At 37.7% G+C, this 17369-nt stretch overlaps 1 protein-coding gene across 9 annotated transcripts in view; it reads right to left on the reverse strand.

The window, feature by feature from the left end:
- dgo (ankyrin repeat domain containing protein 6 diego) overlaps nt 1-17156 on the reverse strand; it is a 145470-nt gene extending 128314 nt beyond the window's left edge. The window contains exons 1-2 of one of the 9 annotated variants that reach the window (XM_076538349.1): nt 16932-17154; nt 15751-15850 (exon numbers count right to left, since the gene is read on the reverse strand). The gene's annotated coding sequence lies outside the window, so the exon portion shown is untranslated. Of the gene's footprint in view, nt 1-15750 lie in introns of all 9 variants that reach the window. The other 8 variants (XM_076538345.1, XM_076538338.1, XM_076538328.1 and 5 more) reach the window with 8 other exon arrangements.
- Between the last annotated feature and the right edge of the window lie 213 nt (nt 17157-17369).

Raw genomic sequence — 17369 nt, forward strand, 5'->3', positions numbered from 1 at the left:
AAACTACGTTCAGAATGGCACTTGATTAGACTTTCAAATTTTTTAATTCGGAATTTCTGAGATTTTCGGATTTAGAAACTTTTTATTTCCTCTGTAGAATTTCAAGAACTTTAATCTTTAAATAGCTTACAAGTTTGCAAGTTTACTTTACAAATTTATTATATTGGGAAATTTGGATGAGTGTTTCAGGAATTATTCAGAACAATACTTAGAGAAACCTGAGCAACTTTTTAAGCAAACACTTTTCCTTTTGTTAAAACTTTCCTGTTCACATTATTTACTAAACGATGTGAAACAATAGAACACATAAGAAGTACCTGAACTTCATCTCCCAAGAATTTCATGTAAAAGAGATATTAGCTTGCACAAAGACGTTTAACTCGAAAGAGGGACCGATTATCCCAAGAATAATATGAAAAGTAGTATGGAATCAAATGTCCTTCCATACTGATTCTTTACGACCGTACCTGGATCAAATGCAGTTCCTCGACGCCAATGTTCCGCAATATTTATGCCCACGAAATATGGAAATGTTGTGTCGAGCCTGAAGAAACGATACAGGAAATTTTAATTGCGAATAGTTTACGAGCTCCAGAAGAGAAAGCGTATGTAAGAGTATCTTGTAGCATTTCTTGTGGTACGTTGTTATTCCCAACGAAAGATACGAGACTCGTTTCCCTTGTCGTTTCTAGTCCATGCTTCAACCTTGTCCCTTACCTTTTCACATTGGCGTAACAAGGCAGTAGTCAAAGTAGGCCTCCCCACTACATAATCTCCCATCTATTAGTGTGGCTTGGCGATCAAACATGTAGCTCTACGAGAGATACAGATATTAAACGAGACTATGAACACAATGATTGACTATTATAAATGTTCAAGTGACTTTATGGTACTTTAGTCATGATACAAGATTTATAGTTCCAGAATTTTTATGCTTAGACATTTTCAAGTTATTAGGCATATGAACTGATACTTTGAAATTTAAGTTCCTGTTTAGACATTTTTTTGAATTATTGATTTTATTGTAGAATCTGAGTAGAGTTTAGGGAAATCCTAGGGATGTTAGAGTTGAGGGAAACTCTATATAAATGACTGCAATAAAGCAAGAGACTATCAGTTCAACTGCCCGAAGATCCATATACATATGTCAAGCATCCTTCCGAGTGCACCTGACTTAATTCAAAATGTATACCCATAGACATACATGTTTAGTAGTCATACATGTCCATATGACGCCTAACGATCAAAGGTCAAAGAAGAACCTAGCTACGCCAATGTTCGTCCGAAGTCGTGGAATTAAGAACGAGATCCATTGATCAGCTCAGAGAGCGTAGTATACATATTATTCGTATCAGTCGTGTGCAAGCTTCCATTGCACAACTAAACCCCCACAGTTTTATTAAGGCACGTTAACGTGAACGGTGTAGCCAGTCCCGTACAAACGACGGGATCGAACGAGCCGTGTTCTATCGTACGCGAGCGTGGTTTTCTTGAAAATCCTGCAAGACCAGACGTTGGACGAGTTTTTCTCGTTGGTGAATCGATGTCGTAGCAAAGAGTAGTCCGGTACGCTGAATCCACCGACGATCAACTCTACGATCAGCGGAGTGCGTCAGACAAGACGATAGCATCCGACGAAAATAAATATTACGAGCTGGTCGATCCCGTTTAGCCGTGAAATACTAAGTTTACGCGGTACTTGTACCACGGTTACTATCACGGTGGCGACAGAACCATTTGCAGTTCTCTAGCGATTTTCTGCCCACACATACACGCCTACATCTGTACCGGGTGTATCCCGTGTGAATAACATCGATACGATTCGATGAGACACGTTTTCGAACGACCGCAAAAACTGTGTAAAATGTTTTCTACGCCTTCTATGAATTACGATATTGTACCGCAGTGTCTCTCAACTTTTTTTAAAACGAGTGGACGCTTTTAGATGGCAGGCTTAAGTGAAGAGATCTCCTGGGTGACCATCATGGACGATCGAATACGGAAACCGTAGTGTCATGGACCTCGGCATTGTGTGGGATTTTTATAATGGGTCCACTTCAGTGTACTAGTGTTCAGGGTAGATAAGAATATCTAATCCCGTTTTTAGGCAGAGTAGACTCATATCAACTTTAAAAGCAAAATGTAAATTTGATTTGTAAATGAAAAATTTTCAAATTCTTTCAGTTCAAGTATCCTCTGCTCACGCACCATTTCTTGATAAAAAAATAAATAAATAAATTGTAATTTCATAGTGAAGAAATTTTCCACCGGTAAATATACTTCTTAGAAAACGCTGTGACCTATTCTGAGGTCGATCAAGATTACGAACGATGATTACGGATGATCGTATCCGGAATGGGTTTTAATGAAATTGAATGGCTGCTAACGCCAATCAAGGTTTACAGAATGACTCAAGGAATAAAAAAATATATATTTATGAGGAAGAATATGTCTAGTTAGTGCAAGTGTTCGTTGTACCGACGTCTTGTTAGGTCCAAAGAAGGAACGTAGGAATCTCATCGGTTCAAAGAAACACCTGCCATGAACGCTATTTGTAGTGTACCAAAGAATGTAATAAGGGAGTGTAAAAGTATACGATTAAATACTTCGAGCTCCGTACTAACTTTTCTTTTTTAATGAAATCGTACGAGTTTTTCAGACGCGGGATAAAAAGAACCGCTCGTATCCGCTTCGAGATACTTGATACTAACGAGTTAAGAAGATGAACGAAGTATATTAGAGCGGATACTTTTATCATCTCTTAAGTATGGCTGTCTCTTAGGAACTCCTTAAGAATTTCTTTCTACATCGTACATCGTATTGTAAAAATAATATCGACCGCTTAATTGCCCAATAACGCTTTAACAAGCAGTGTAATTAGATACGTAAGATCTCGAGAACATTAAAACCTGATTAATACTATTTACCATTGACTTTCAAAGAATTTAAGTTGGTGTATTTTACTTTTGTGTCATCGAACTTGATCGGACTCTCGACGTTAGATAATTCATACTCGCTCTGATGTTCACGAAGGTACGCGTGTTGCCGAGTATTAAATTGGTCCCTCGGTGCAATCAAAAGCAACACCTCGATCTCGTTTTATTCGTCGACGGCTAGAATTATTCAAAAGGGACGAGGTTAGTAAAAGATAGTCGGCAGGTAGCCAAGTCGCTGTAACTTGGTTGTAAGTCTGGATCTCGCGATGGGTTTAAAAACAAAGGTAGCCTTAAAGCGCTACCGAAGGTCGTATATCCTCCCCGTATTTCTTCCTCGACGCTCATTAGGATCTGTCAGTACTTTCACGCCGATCGCATTCTCGATCGACCGGCTCTCCTGTGAGAACAGCGTGCTCGATTACTTCGCCATATAACAATTATACAGCGCGGTTCTCGTGCTTTCTGCCCGGGCCGGATCGAATACCCCATAAGAACACGAATCGTTTGCCGACGCACCATTTCGCGCCGTTTTCTCATTTCCGAGAAATATCGCGAGGAAATTATAATTTAACGAAGCGATTATCCGCTGCTATTAGGCAAGCTTCTTGGGAAACTCTTATGGCGTTTGGTAATAATTTTAAAAGTGTTTCCTTGAGAATCTTTATTCGATATAAAAAGACTTGATCTTGATTAAAATTTGTTGCTTTTGTCATCATCGCTCAAAAGTAACAAATTGGGTCCACAAAATTCTTAATACACTTCGACATTAAATATAAATTATTCAACAAAGAAAATACTTGGCTTCAAAGAGAAAATATTAGAGTTAATGAAACTACGCCTGCAAGATATTCGCATGCCTCCGCAAATGAGCAACGCATTAACGATTTCCGAAAGCGAAAGTAACAGTCAAATGATATAATGGTACCAAATCCAAGATGACAGTGAGAAGGGACAAAAGTGAGCAGCCGTAGTAAAGTCACGTTATTAAGGTTTAATAGCTACTTAAACTTAACATGGACGCAAATGAGTCGCTCAGGACAGACGTTGTATTAATGTCGGTGTTTTGACTGGTAAAGGTTCAATTACGTGCACGAACAAGATAGAACAAACGTGGCAGTATATCAACGAGTAAATATCATCACAAGATTCGAAGAATCTCTATGTACAATTTATGCGAACCTACAAGTTGTTAAGCTCACTGGCACAGGAATTATCGGCGTTCGAGATTAAACGTGTCTATATGTAATTTAGATTTGACTTTCAAAGATGAATCTACGGTTTCTCTGCGCAAAACTATTCGAAACATTCATTACCAAGTACGACATATTTCATAGCAACTGCGAGACATCTCGTAGTGTCTTCCTCCTTTTTAGTTACTGTAAATTCATTTGCACTGACTATTAATACTTTCAAAGTCAAAAATTTCTAGATCACAAAATCTCTATCTCTAAAATTTTGATACATTCCTAAAATTTTAACGTCCTTAGAATTTCAATGTTCATGGTATCCTAATACGCCCGGAATCCCAATATCCCCAGGATCCTAACATTCCTGAAGTCCTAATACCCTAAAATCATACTCTAGAATGCCGGCAGCTTCTAATGGCAACAGAATGTTACACCTCCTATTTCCAATATCACTAGATACCTAGTTCTTTGGTTCGCAACAGCGTGGAGTTAACGAGGAAAAAGCACACGCAACCGTGGTTATCGTCGCATTAACCCGCAGCGATCGAGATTCAGCGTGCACTGGCGCATTTGCACCGTCATGAAAACCGGAGGGCAAAAAATAAGTAAATCTCGACCACGAGCCTGTTACAGCAAAAAGCCTGGGGTAGTCTATTCGTGAACACGTGAAACGTACAATTGTCATTTTACCTCGGCTGGAAATGAACCGTAGAAACTCGACTTCCCGACGATAGTCCCTCATCGAATCGCCTTAAATGACCAACGAAGTCCCTGGGCGCGAAACTCTGTTATTATCCGTTGATTTCTTTATATCGGTGCACGGGTTTGTCCGTGTAAAGTTAAAGACAACAGTGCCGAGTCCCGCATTAACGTAATACGAGGCGATTAGCAGCGTAAGGAGATGCAGGACGAGCGAACGCGTGTACTTTGGTGGCTGGACGAGTGCTAAGTGACGATGTCCTCGGCATCGTTACGCTTTCTGGAGGCGATCCGGTCGGGATCGTTCTGCTTTTTCCCCGTGGAACGAGTAACGCTGGCAAAAAATAGTTTCGCTGCAACTCCACGCCCAGTTTGCTAGCAGCGGGGAGAGAACGAACGAGCCCCCGATGTAAACGCGAACGATCGACGAAAAATAAAAGCTACTCGTTACCGCACCCGTCCCACCTATACGCGTTTCGTTCGACTTCGCGAACTGTTCCAATCTTGGAAACAGAGGCTGCTTCTTTCGACGGTTCGTTGATGGGATATTAATGAACGTCCAACCCCTATTAATCCCTGATATTTGGCGTTGCCGAGACTGCAATTGTAGCAAATTGCTCGATTTACGATCGCGCGGGATAACGTTAATGGTTACTTTGAACACGGTACGCGTTTCATTTAAGGTAATATCGTGGGGCACTACTACATTTATAATTTTATAATCTTTGGCAAATTAATTATTCCTCAATAATTGAATGTTGGATTCGTAATTATATTGTGCGGAGGTGTCACATTTTACAGTCAATTTTTTTCAAGGTTCAGATTATTTTTTGATGCAGATATGCTTTCTTCGGGAAACCTCGGATAATTGGATTGTCAATATTTTTAGCAATATCAAGATCTTGACATTGTCCATGTAAAAGGTATAGTGTCAAGATGCAATATTACCAATAAATCCTGAGGACCTATATATAATCAAAAATTCCAAATTCCCCAGATTTCCAAATTACAAACTTGATCCGATAGGTCCTAACTTTCCTAAGACATCAAATTCTCAGCCCATCCCGAAATTGTCAAATGTCCAAAAATTCCAAAAGATCTGATTCCGTAGAGAAATCTTGATCAGCGTCCAATTCGTACAAATTTAATTTGATTGACAAGAGAATCCTCTTTGTGTTTCTATCCTGTGCAGGAACTCGACCCGAGAACTTTGAAACGGAATCTATATGCTGAAAGGAAACAGGGTTTCAGAAGGGAATAGGATCGGTAATTATGCATGCGATCTTCGGAACGATTCATGCGTGCAACATGATCGGATCAAGCGATGTTCCACGTCGTCTTTTTGTTACTCCACTTCCTTGGTCGTGAGTCCTCTATTTTTCACCGTATACATCGCGATTATCTAGGATGACACGATACGCTGGCGAACGTGTAATATCCCACTGGCAATGCATTAAGAAAATTCACGTTTCCGGAATCCTTCCAGCGGTAACAAGAAATTTCTACAAGCTCGCGTTATCCTCGTCGGACGTTCGATTTCCGATTTATCGGAATTCAGATTGCAACCTTGACTCGATCCACGCTTATCTGGCTATTTAATCAAGCTTGTTAACGCGCATGACGCTCGCAAGGATTACGTTGGATTTCATATGCAAATTTACGACAGTGTGCGTACTATGAATCAGTTTATACAAGAAACTCGTTTCTAGGGTGTCGATCAAGACAGGATTTAATCTTTTTTAATGTTCGATGTGGATACTGGGACACCGCGTGGATGTTACATCATTCTTTATTTATTCGACGCTTAAATCTTGTTACACGTGAATATAAGGAATTAGCATCTGTTTCCCTCATCATCGTAATGTGCTAATTACTCATCCTCTACATTTTCACTCTTTATTTTGACATAAATATAGATATAGAAACAAACAAACAGATACTATGCAGAAACCATATAGGTATGTATTGTATTTATTTACATTTTTGTATTTCATTATTTTACTTACATTTGATCTACATTTAAAAAATGTTATAAGAACGACGTTATCTAAATCCTTGTCCCATTTCTTTCACCACACTCATCACATTTGAGCCAGCCACACTCCCACGGTCAACGTGTTAACCATCTTAATTCCCATAATTATTTACAAAAGAAGGGTACACAGTGCGGGATAAAGATGGCAACTAACGCGAAGTGTTCAAGGAACCCTTACGATTCTCTGCTCGATTAGCACTCTAGGTGAGCTCACTCGCAAGAGTTGATACTCTTTTCTGCAATTTCTGCAAATTCCTCGCTAAACTCGGGATACCTATGATCAAGGATCGCGACGGCAATAAATCAAGCCGACTTGGCAGGGAAACACGGCGTTAACAAGCGCGATTAGATAATTCGATAATTCGAATCGAAGCTGGGACAGAGGTAGTCGATGTATCTGGCCTTCTCGTGTTCTATTAATTACAGCTACGGATAATCGACGTTTCTTTATACTCGAAGGGTTACAAGGCTCCTCCGCAACGAGATTCGAGTAATTTGAATTTTCGTTCGATCGCGAGGATCGATTATTTCGAGGCACGCTAATTATAGCTCTAGGTTATTCCTTCGACAGTCGTTGCTCCGAAGATTTCCTTTTATCTTTGAACATCTGCTGTAGATTGCATCGGTAGCTGACGTATTTATTTTCAAACAGGAAATAATTTTGTACTTTGCAAAATAAATGCAAAAAATAACTCTGCATTCTGTAGTAAATGTATTACGTGAAATTCTTCCTTGTCATACAGTAATAAATAACAAGATTAGAAATTAGAAGACACGCTTCGCCAAGTTACGTGACCTTGGAACATACTGTCAAGAACGCCACAAACAACTTTTCATTATACACAAAGTCTCACGATTTTAATTTCTACAATATTTTTAACGAGATAATTATTTATAACCGGTTACACGCTTCGACGGTTTCATTGACCCTGAAGTATACTACCAATATCAATACCTATAGAATCACCTCTCGACATTAGTTTGTAGAATACACGAAAAATCTTTGGTTATTACAGTACACAAAATACCATGCGTTACTGTGTGGCATTTATCCAATATATCATCTGTTACTTTTTTTGTGTCCCTAATATACTCGAGTATACTGTATTTTAACATATCATCGTTCTCATTTGATTGATCACCTATGATGTAGCGGTTATGGTAGTAAAAAATTTCTAATTGAAATTTAATGTAGTTGGGTGTATTACACCAGGGATTTTACAGAGAAAGTATACTAATATTAGTGATGATATCGGTGAGGTATGTCCTTTTTCACATAATTAATGCAAATTGTATAATTAAAAAAATTGTTGGAAAATTTTCATGGTTCTTATAATCAAAAGATAATGTACCTTCTCAGGATATTATAAACTTGCAACATTATACAATTTTTCCTAAAGTGAATTTGAATATATTTTGTATTTTAATGTGTTTGCTATTGAAAGCGTACATTAATTGTTATATATGTTGTTAGATATGAACATACCTATGTACAGATATAAACATATGTATATAAAAATACAAACATACCTATATAAACAAACATATAAATTTTTAAACAATATAACAATATAAGATTAAAATTGCAAATCATTATCGTACTCAATCTTCTCTCCCAAAAAGCAACTACATATACTCATACAAACAATTAAGAGACTCGCTTTCATTCCCTACAACCGACACGCACCAAAATACAAAGCGTAAAAAGGATTTGTGAACAACGACGCCTCTGTCCGACGTAAAGTAAAAAAAATAGAAGAGAAAGAGAAAGAGTTCTGGTACACGGTCCTGGAATATTTATTTCGATTTCACGCGGTTGCCCGTGGAAAAAGGAAGTGAAAGATGCGCTCAAAGACGAGGCGTTTAAATGTTAGCGGTGGTAAAACGCGAAGATGCCAAGCGGATAGTGGAAGCGTAGGTGAAAGAGACGGAAAGGGAAAAGGAAAAAGGGGCGAGTGTGTGGCGGAGAAGAAAAAATGGAGAGAATGTATGCGCAGAAGGAGAGACCCCCTGGATACGTGTTTGCTTAACACTTTTGGCTCGAGAGGAAACAAGCGTAGGAAGACTGTCCGAGACGAAGTTTACGGCTACGGAATAAATTATCGTCGGATTCGTGCGTTCCTTCGAATTTCAACTGTGCTACATGCGCGTAGATATAATACTTATACGATTGTAGCTTAACAAAGGACGAATCGTAAAATCTGATCTGCCCTTTGGAGTTCGTGTACATGCAACTTGGGATGGGTCTCGACTCAAAATATAGATTAGTTTCGCGCAGAGGAAATTACTGGAGGCCAGTCGAAATGTTGGAGAAGGATGATGAGATGTTTGGTGTAATTAGTATACTTGAGTTGACAATTTGAGAATTTTTAAATTTGAGTATTTGAAAATTGAATAACTTGAAAATTTGAAAATGAGGAAATATGAAATGTAAGAATGTCTAAATTTGTGAAATGCACGAGTGATGGTCCTCTTTCCCTTATATCACCATTGCCCCTAAAAAAGCAATGGCGATGTGGTCTTCAAAGTCACAACTTGACATTAAGAACTTAATAATGGCTACACAATTAAATTAAAAAATGACAATTTCAAGAAGCTATAATTTCAAAGCTATCTGCTATATTTCAAATCAGAAATCACATCGTACCTATATACAACAGACCACAATATACAGTCAAACATTTTTATTCGGCAATAAAACACAGAATGTCTCAAGTTTCTCCCTAAAAAATACAGAAGTTTTATAGGTACAAATAAAAAATGTCACATAAAGGTCGGCTATAAATGTCGAGAATAGTTTTCTGACATTTGATAGAGAGGACAAAGCTCCAAGACAGGCAGATATAATCCCAAGATAATTTTTCAACCTTCCTGAACACGCTTTTCGAATCACGTTCGGCGCGAAATGGCTCAAAGATGCAAATAAAAACAACAGGAGAAAAAGAAGTAAGGAAAGAAGTATACGCGTTCTTCGCCAAGAGATAATTTGTCACGTCCGAGATTAAGAAGTCGGTGATACTGAGAACACCTAAGAAATGTGCGATGTCACCCTCTGTATCGTAGATACGAGAAACCGCAAGAAGGATTTAAGGTGGTGCCATCGTTCAGAAGGAATACCCTGTGGAACGTGTAATACGCCATTTTCTACAGAGAGATTATTTTCTCTTCCTTCATAATTCTTTTTTATCTCCTTTGGTCAAAACTTGTATATTAAAAGATACATGATTTTTTTAATCTCCAAATTATTTTCTTAACCCCTTCCCGTGCTTTGACGAGTCTCACTCGTGACGCACTCACAACTCAAATGTGATTAATGTTACTCAAATTTTGAATACTCTTTAACTTGAAGTTTAGATCCAACTATAATTTGCGTTGTCGAGGATCCCTGAATATAAAATACTTAGAACATTTTAATTTTCTTTGTTCGTTTTAATGTTATAGTCCTGAATGGTTAGTCTTGACTGACGCACCTCATAAATAAATGGCACGGCAAGGGGTTAAACTTGATAAAGGTCAAAATTACAGATACAGGCAACTCTGAGTATAGGGACATCGAACAAGATCTTGCAAAATTGGAACGACTGCGCATCCTATGTACGCATCCTCTCATGACACTATATAGATTCACGTAACTCAAAATGGCGGAACTCTTGTTTCAAACTTACACAAATTATTAAGAAGCTACTGGCATAGATTTTAAATGTTCTATAGTAAACCAAGTAGATAATACTGTAGATTCTAAGCATGTGGGACCAAAATAAAATTTTATAAAATTCTATTACTCATTTCATGCCCTCATTTTTAACAACCACAGTAGACTAACAACCATATATATATTTTGTTCAACTCGTCATAAAAATTCATGCAAGAGGGTTAAGAATTTTTGTAAAGATAAAGAATCATTGTATAACCAACTTCACCCTTATATTTATTTACCATTTACTCATCCCCTATGTACCACTCTACTTTTCGATTAAAAAATGAACGACCCCCAAAGTGACTCATAAATCTATCGTTAATTGCACGACCGTGTCTCCCATGGCAACTATTCCAGGATTCTGGATGAACAAGTTCGCGACACATCTCGGAGGTCGATTGTGGTGCCGCGATTAGGCTAATTAATGCATAGGACAAGAACGTACACGCACGCGTGACGAGATATTAGATAAATGGATCGGGTTTTGCCATCCGCTACCTGGAAATTTTACGCTCGGCTACCTACCGAGACGCCAGGCGTTCGCGTATTTTACAGTTTCGTGCTGGCACGACAAAGATCTAGCCGGATCGATCGATCGCGACCGATCATTGGGAAAAGTCAATCGTGAGCGTCGACGCGCGAAACTCGAAGCGGATACGCGCGTGCAAGCGTGCGTCTTGGCGTTTCACGCGATCACCTGTTATCACTCTAACATAATTTATTATTACAGCGTGTAATTTATTATACGCACGACCGTTTTACATTAGCAGACATCGAAGGTGTTAAATTATGCTAAGCCGAAGCTGTTGATGTTTGCCGACTAACGAGGGAAGTATGATAAATCTTCTATGCAGATTGTTCCGGAATTTATAATTAAGACTATTAGTTTGTTGTTTTTATGATTTTCTGCGGTATTAGATGGGTACATTAGTGGCCATTTATTTTAGCAGTTAATATCGGGAGATGATGGAAATATGTTTACCTTGAGTTTAACAGTTATTGACACGGAAATTATAATTAGCGTCAGTAGCATCAGACTACTGGAAATATGATTCATGTTTGTTATAGGTGAAACGTAAGCTTAATCAAAATTTAATAGAATTTTATGCGATGCTTGGATATGCTTATTCGAGGTAGCGAGGATGGCAGAGTTTATTAGGAAACGTAGAAGCAAATATGCAAATTTTTAAGATTTCAAATTTTTACACTTATAAATTTTCAGATCTCCAAACTCCCGAACTTGACATCTCCATATTTCAAAACTTAAAAATTCTCAAATTCTATATTCCCAAATATGTAGATCCCAAACCTTCAAATTCTCAATCTCCAAATTTTCAAAGTAGCACTCATGCACATCCGCATACACCAAGGTCATAAAACCCTTAAATTTCCCAGCTCCTAAATTCCTAAACCTCCAAACCCCAATTCCCTAAATTCCCAAACCTCCAAACCCCCAAATCCTAAAATTTCAATCCTAAAATTCCCAAATCCAAAAATTGCAAATTCCGAAATACCAAATTCCACCAACTCTTACAAGAACCAACCCACCAATTAACAACATCAGGAAATAAAACGTTAGCTCAAACATTACCGCAAATTATACCAATTACCGAGCTGATACGAAGGTACCTATTCGATATACATTGTTTAAATAAGCCTTTAAGTTAACGATCATTAATTCCACGTCTGATAATGATTTAATTACAGTCCGAGGACAAATGTAGCGATTCCAGTCCTTATCTACCTCTTCCAGGATGCGACTTGAAATTACACGCGCACAAAGTAACGCGTAAAAATAACCTCATGTCAATAAAGTTAAACACATATTCGAAGATATAAAATACGAGGCAACAGCTCACTATTAACCTGCTTATCAATCCATACACGTATGTGTCGTTCCCGGTACTTTAAAATACTGAATTATACTTACGACGGTTATAACTCAGAAGATACCATGAACTTTCATCACGGCTGCGTTCATCCCCAGAGCAAGTAGATAATAAAAGAGTCGAGTCTAATTACTGGCTGTCCCTTTGCGGAACAGCAATAATATTCTACTCTGCCTGCGGTTAAAACTCTATGTTGTACATACACACTACTTCTATTTGATTTGACAAGTAGACTAATATTATGCATTTATTACATTAATAGAATATTGATCGATTAATATAGGTATGTCCACGGTGAGTAATACTTTTGTGCTAAAGAATTCAAATAGCGGTGAGGTCGATGCTCTATATGTACTATGTACATTTTAGTGTTATGTAGACTTCTTTTAGTTAAGTACTGCAGATTTTTTATTGCTTGTTTTCAGTTTCAAAGGATCAAATATGTAAACTCCAAAATCTAAGTCTTTAAATTTGAAGAAGAGTAAGTTTCCAAATTTTCAAATTACCAAATACTCAAACTCTCGTATTCTCAAATTACCAAATACTCAAAACTTCGTAATCTTAAATTACCAAATACTCAAACCTTCAAGCTCTCAAATTATTAAATATTCAAACTATGAATTATCAAATACTTAAACTCTTAAATACTCAAGACACTAAATTCTCAAATTCCCAAATTCTTCAACCTCCAAATTCTTAAACCTCCACATACCCTCAAATCATCAAATTCTCAAACTCCAAAATTCTTTAAGCCCCTAAATTCTTAAACTCCCAAATTCCCAAACCCCCAAATTCTCAAACCTCCATATTCTCAAACCCCCAAATTCTCAAACCTCCAAATTCTCCAACCCCAAAATGTTTCAGTCCCCAAATTCTCAAATCTCCAAGTTCTCAAACCTTAAATTCTCCAACCCTCAAATTTTCCAACCCCTAAATTTTTCAACCCTCAAATTTTCCAATCTTGAAATTCTCCAACCCCCAAAATTCTTAAACCCCTAAATTCTCAAATCCCCCAATTCCCAAACCCCCAAATTCTGACACCCTTAAATTCTCGAGCTACCAAACTCCCAAACCCCCAAATTCTCAAACCTCCATATCCTCAAACCCCCAAATTCTCAAACCTCTAAATTCTCCAACCCCAAAATGTTTCAACCCCCAAATTCTCAAATCTCCAAGTTCTCAAACCCTAAATTCTCCAACCCTCAAATTTTCCAGCCCCTAAATTTTTCAACCCTCAAATTTTCCAACCTTGAAATTCTCCAACCCCTAAATTCTCAAATCCCCCAATTCCCAAACCCCCAAATTCTGACACCCTCAAATTCTCGAGCTACCAAACTCCCAAACCCCCAAATTTTCAAATCCTCAAATTTCCAAAAGTCCAAATCAAATCTATTAAACTTTCACAAAAATGAAATTCTCTAAAAGAAGGTTGTCTCTAACGAGAGCTAAGAACAAGTTTCCGCATCCCATTTGTTGGAATCCAACTGTTAAACAGAATCGAAACGATCAGTAGCTATAAAATTCTCAGTACAATTACTATAATGATCCGATGAGCAGTAAACCGGATGAGTTAAGTAGGATAGGTGCAACCAATCATAGTATCAGGGTTGAATTTATACCCGACGAGCCAAAAGACGGCCTTGCAAGGCAAATAAATTCTAGCGAATTCCACGTGGTTAGTATCGTAAGCTGCGGCAGAGCGTAACATTTACGTTTGCTATGCGCAGAGATATATTATAGTGATTGTATCGGTGGATGCAACATACAAGTTTCACAAATTTTCCTGTAACGAAACAACCTTACCACAGTTATCAATTTTCATGTTATACTCATGTGCAAAAAATGTACTCTATTTTTTATCTAATAACTGGACATTTTGTCTTGTAATTACTATACGCTTATTTCAGCCAGTTTCCTAAGCAATAATTTGCTATCAGTTCTTACAAGCGGAATAAATGCGGTGTTGCATAATTTTCACGTTATCTGAAGGAAAGTTTAGTCGATGTGTACATTGATATCGATTGCCAATATTTAATTACTAATAAGTTCTGTGAAGTAAATTTGAAGATTTGTGATTTTGAAAATTTGTACTCCTAAATTTTTAAATTTGATGTGTACATCTTTAAATTTTTCAGTTTATAAAAGTGTACATTTCTAAGTTTATTAATTTGAAGAAATGTATGTTCCTAAATTTCTAAGTTTCATAAGGTGCACACTGTTAAATTTTCAAACTTGAAAATCTGCAAATTTAGCAATTTGTAAGATGTTAAACTTGAGACCCTACAATTTAAAAAATTGTAATACATCTAAATTTCCAAGCTAAATTCAAAAATGTTCAACTCTGAAAATTTTTGAATTAAAGCACTCTCTGAACAGAAAAGCGAAGTGTAAAAATTGCAACCACAGTGTATGTATTTTAAGAATTTGTCAGGATTCTAGAACACCCGATACAGGCGGTTTCACCCATCGTAACAGAAAAATTTAATAGAGCTTCTATTGTTACGTGACCAACGGAAGACGCGTTATTACCTGTGACGCGCAGCCGACCGGATGCATATTGAATGAAGAAAGCAAAAAAATATATAGGCACACGTGCCGGCTTTATGCATACGCAGTCTGAACAAGGCATTCAGAATACGTTCGTTAGGCTATACACGCACGTTTCGCGGTTCGTCATTCTCTTTCAACGTGCATGCAAACCTTAAACTCTAACTTCCACGAAACGACGCCGACTTTCGTATGGAACGACGCCCTCTGTTTCGTCCATCTTTCAAAGAAGGGAACAACTTGCACGTGCGAGCAGCTTTTACGGGCGGAGTTAAGTAAAATTCTATTGAAACCACTGAAAGTAACCAACTACAAGGTTTCAACAGGTTTTCTACGACGCAAATCGAGGAGGAATACGAATTGAACCGTTCGGATCGTTTAAAAGAAGCTACGTAGAAGAATGCTAATTCTTTCAGAATGGGTGTGATTCATAAACCACATTGCTGAACGTCTGACATTATTTGACGAACTGATATTATTTATCAAGACAAAAATTATTTAGTTCATTGAACGAAGTTAGGCTTTGTTTAGAAAGCAGTTCTTTTGCTTTGTATGTGTAAATGTTTTTAAAATATTCTTACAGTTCATTGTGATGAAGTATTCAAGTTTTAATTAAGATATAATTTGTGTCATTTATGTTCATTAGAATTCGTGAAAAGTTAAACTTGTAAAAAACTAGTTAATTAGTATGTTTATGATGATAATAAAAAATGTATTACCAAAATAAATCTTTCGAGAGAAATATATAACATGGACTCACCAGCCATACATGTTTCATCCAAAGCGAATCGCCGTTGCTCGTAATCCAATCGTAGAACGGTAAATTACACCATACTTCCACCAAATAGTGTTAATTATATCTGAAAACAAATCACAATCACTCGACACGAACACACGATCCTCCGATAGAAATCAATCTGCAATTTTAAGTAATTGTTCGCGATGGCACGCAACTTTCCGAGTCGAAACAAACGAACACCTCTCACTTTCGGCCGTTACTGTTTTCAAAATACGACGCCTGACTTTCGAACACGATGCAACTCGCGAAAAAGTGAAATTTCAAAACACTGAAACGTCGTACGGTAGTTAACTGATTTGCAAATATGCAAATTCGAAAACGTGAAATCGCTAGAAATCTGTTGAATTATATCTCGGAACTTTCTGTAGCTTTAGAAATCAAAACTTTGAATAGAATTAAAGCGAAAGAGTGAGAATGAAATGGAGTGTGGCGTCTTTCTTGTGCGGGCGTTGATATCACCAGCGTGCACGTTTTCAGTACCTATCTCACATTTCGTATTTAGTCAAGAAATTTTCTAGTTTTTGTAGACTGCGATATGTAATAACTTTATAATCATTTTAATCTACTTTTTATAATAACGCGTTTGAAAGGTTTTGCAAACTATCTTTCTGTAACATCAATTACGTCGTTTTGTAACGAAAGTCATGCAATCTCCGGTGCTTTGTTTACTATTTTTATTCGAACTAACATAGTGTTTAAAGATGAGTAAATGTACATTTAAGAATCTATATGTCGCAATTAGAATGACGTTACATAGAAGAAGGACGATCGAAAAAATGAGCGTAACGATGAATAAAACTACGTTTCTATCACATATAGCATAATATCGGAAGATTCTAGAACTACACACGCGATTGCGTTTTATTACCGCACCTCACGCGAATTCGTTATCAAGGGAAGACTCGTTTGCTAGACGTTCATTTACCAATTTCACATTTTTCACTTTTCTAATTTACATACAAAAATCACTGAATATCTCGTTAAATATAAACGTATTCTATTGAAAAACTCCAGTCAATCGCGCAATAATCACAGACGAAAATTAATTCATAGTTTCACTTTTCTCATCACATCACTGTTAGAACTATTATCAACGTTAGAAAAAATGAAAACGAAGTACCTAGAAGAAATGGAATCCTCACCGTTCAACCATTTTACCGTAGTTTCACTTTGCACTTCACGTCGATCACTGGAACCGTTTTTTCACACAAAAACTACCACCACAGATCGCACCATTCGATTTGCGAATACGTTTAAATCGGTTCCAGTTAGCCCGCGATCGTCGAAAACAACAGCAACCAGTTCGAAAGGACGGTTGCAGGAAGACTAAACCGTGTATCGCGGCACGAAGCAACGAAAGCCTCGTATCGTATCGAGCAAGGATCCTCTGGATATCCCTTCCCGCTCTCTCTCCCTGCCCCTCCCCCACCACACCTGTTCCTCAACCCCTTCTGCCTTTCGATTCTCCGCTCATTTCCAACCGCCGCGAACAATTTTCTTTTGCTCTTCGCCCCCTTAAACCGTCTGTTTCACTTCGGCCAACGAACGATTGCTCTCTCGAACACGCCTCACTCGCGAGA

This window comes from Megachile rotundata, chromosome 1 (genome assembly GCF_050947335.1).
Source record: "Megachile rotundata isolate GNS110a chromosome 1, iyMegRotu1, whole genome shotgun sequence".
NCBI classification, from domain to species: domain Eukaryota; kingdom Metazoa; phylum Arthropoda; class Insecta; order Hymenoptera; family Megachilidae; genus Megachile; species Megachile rotundata.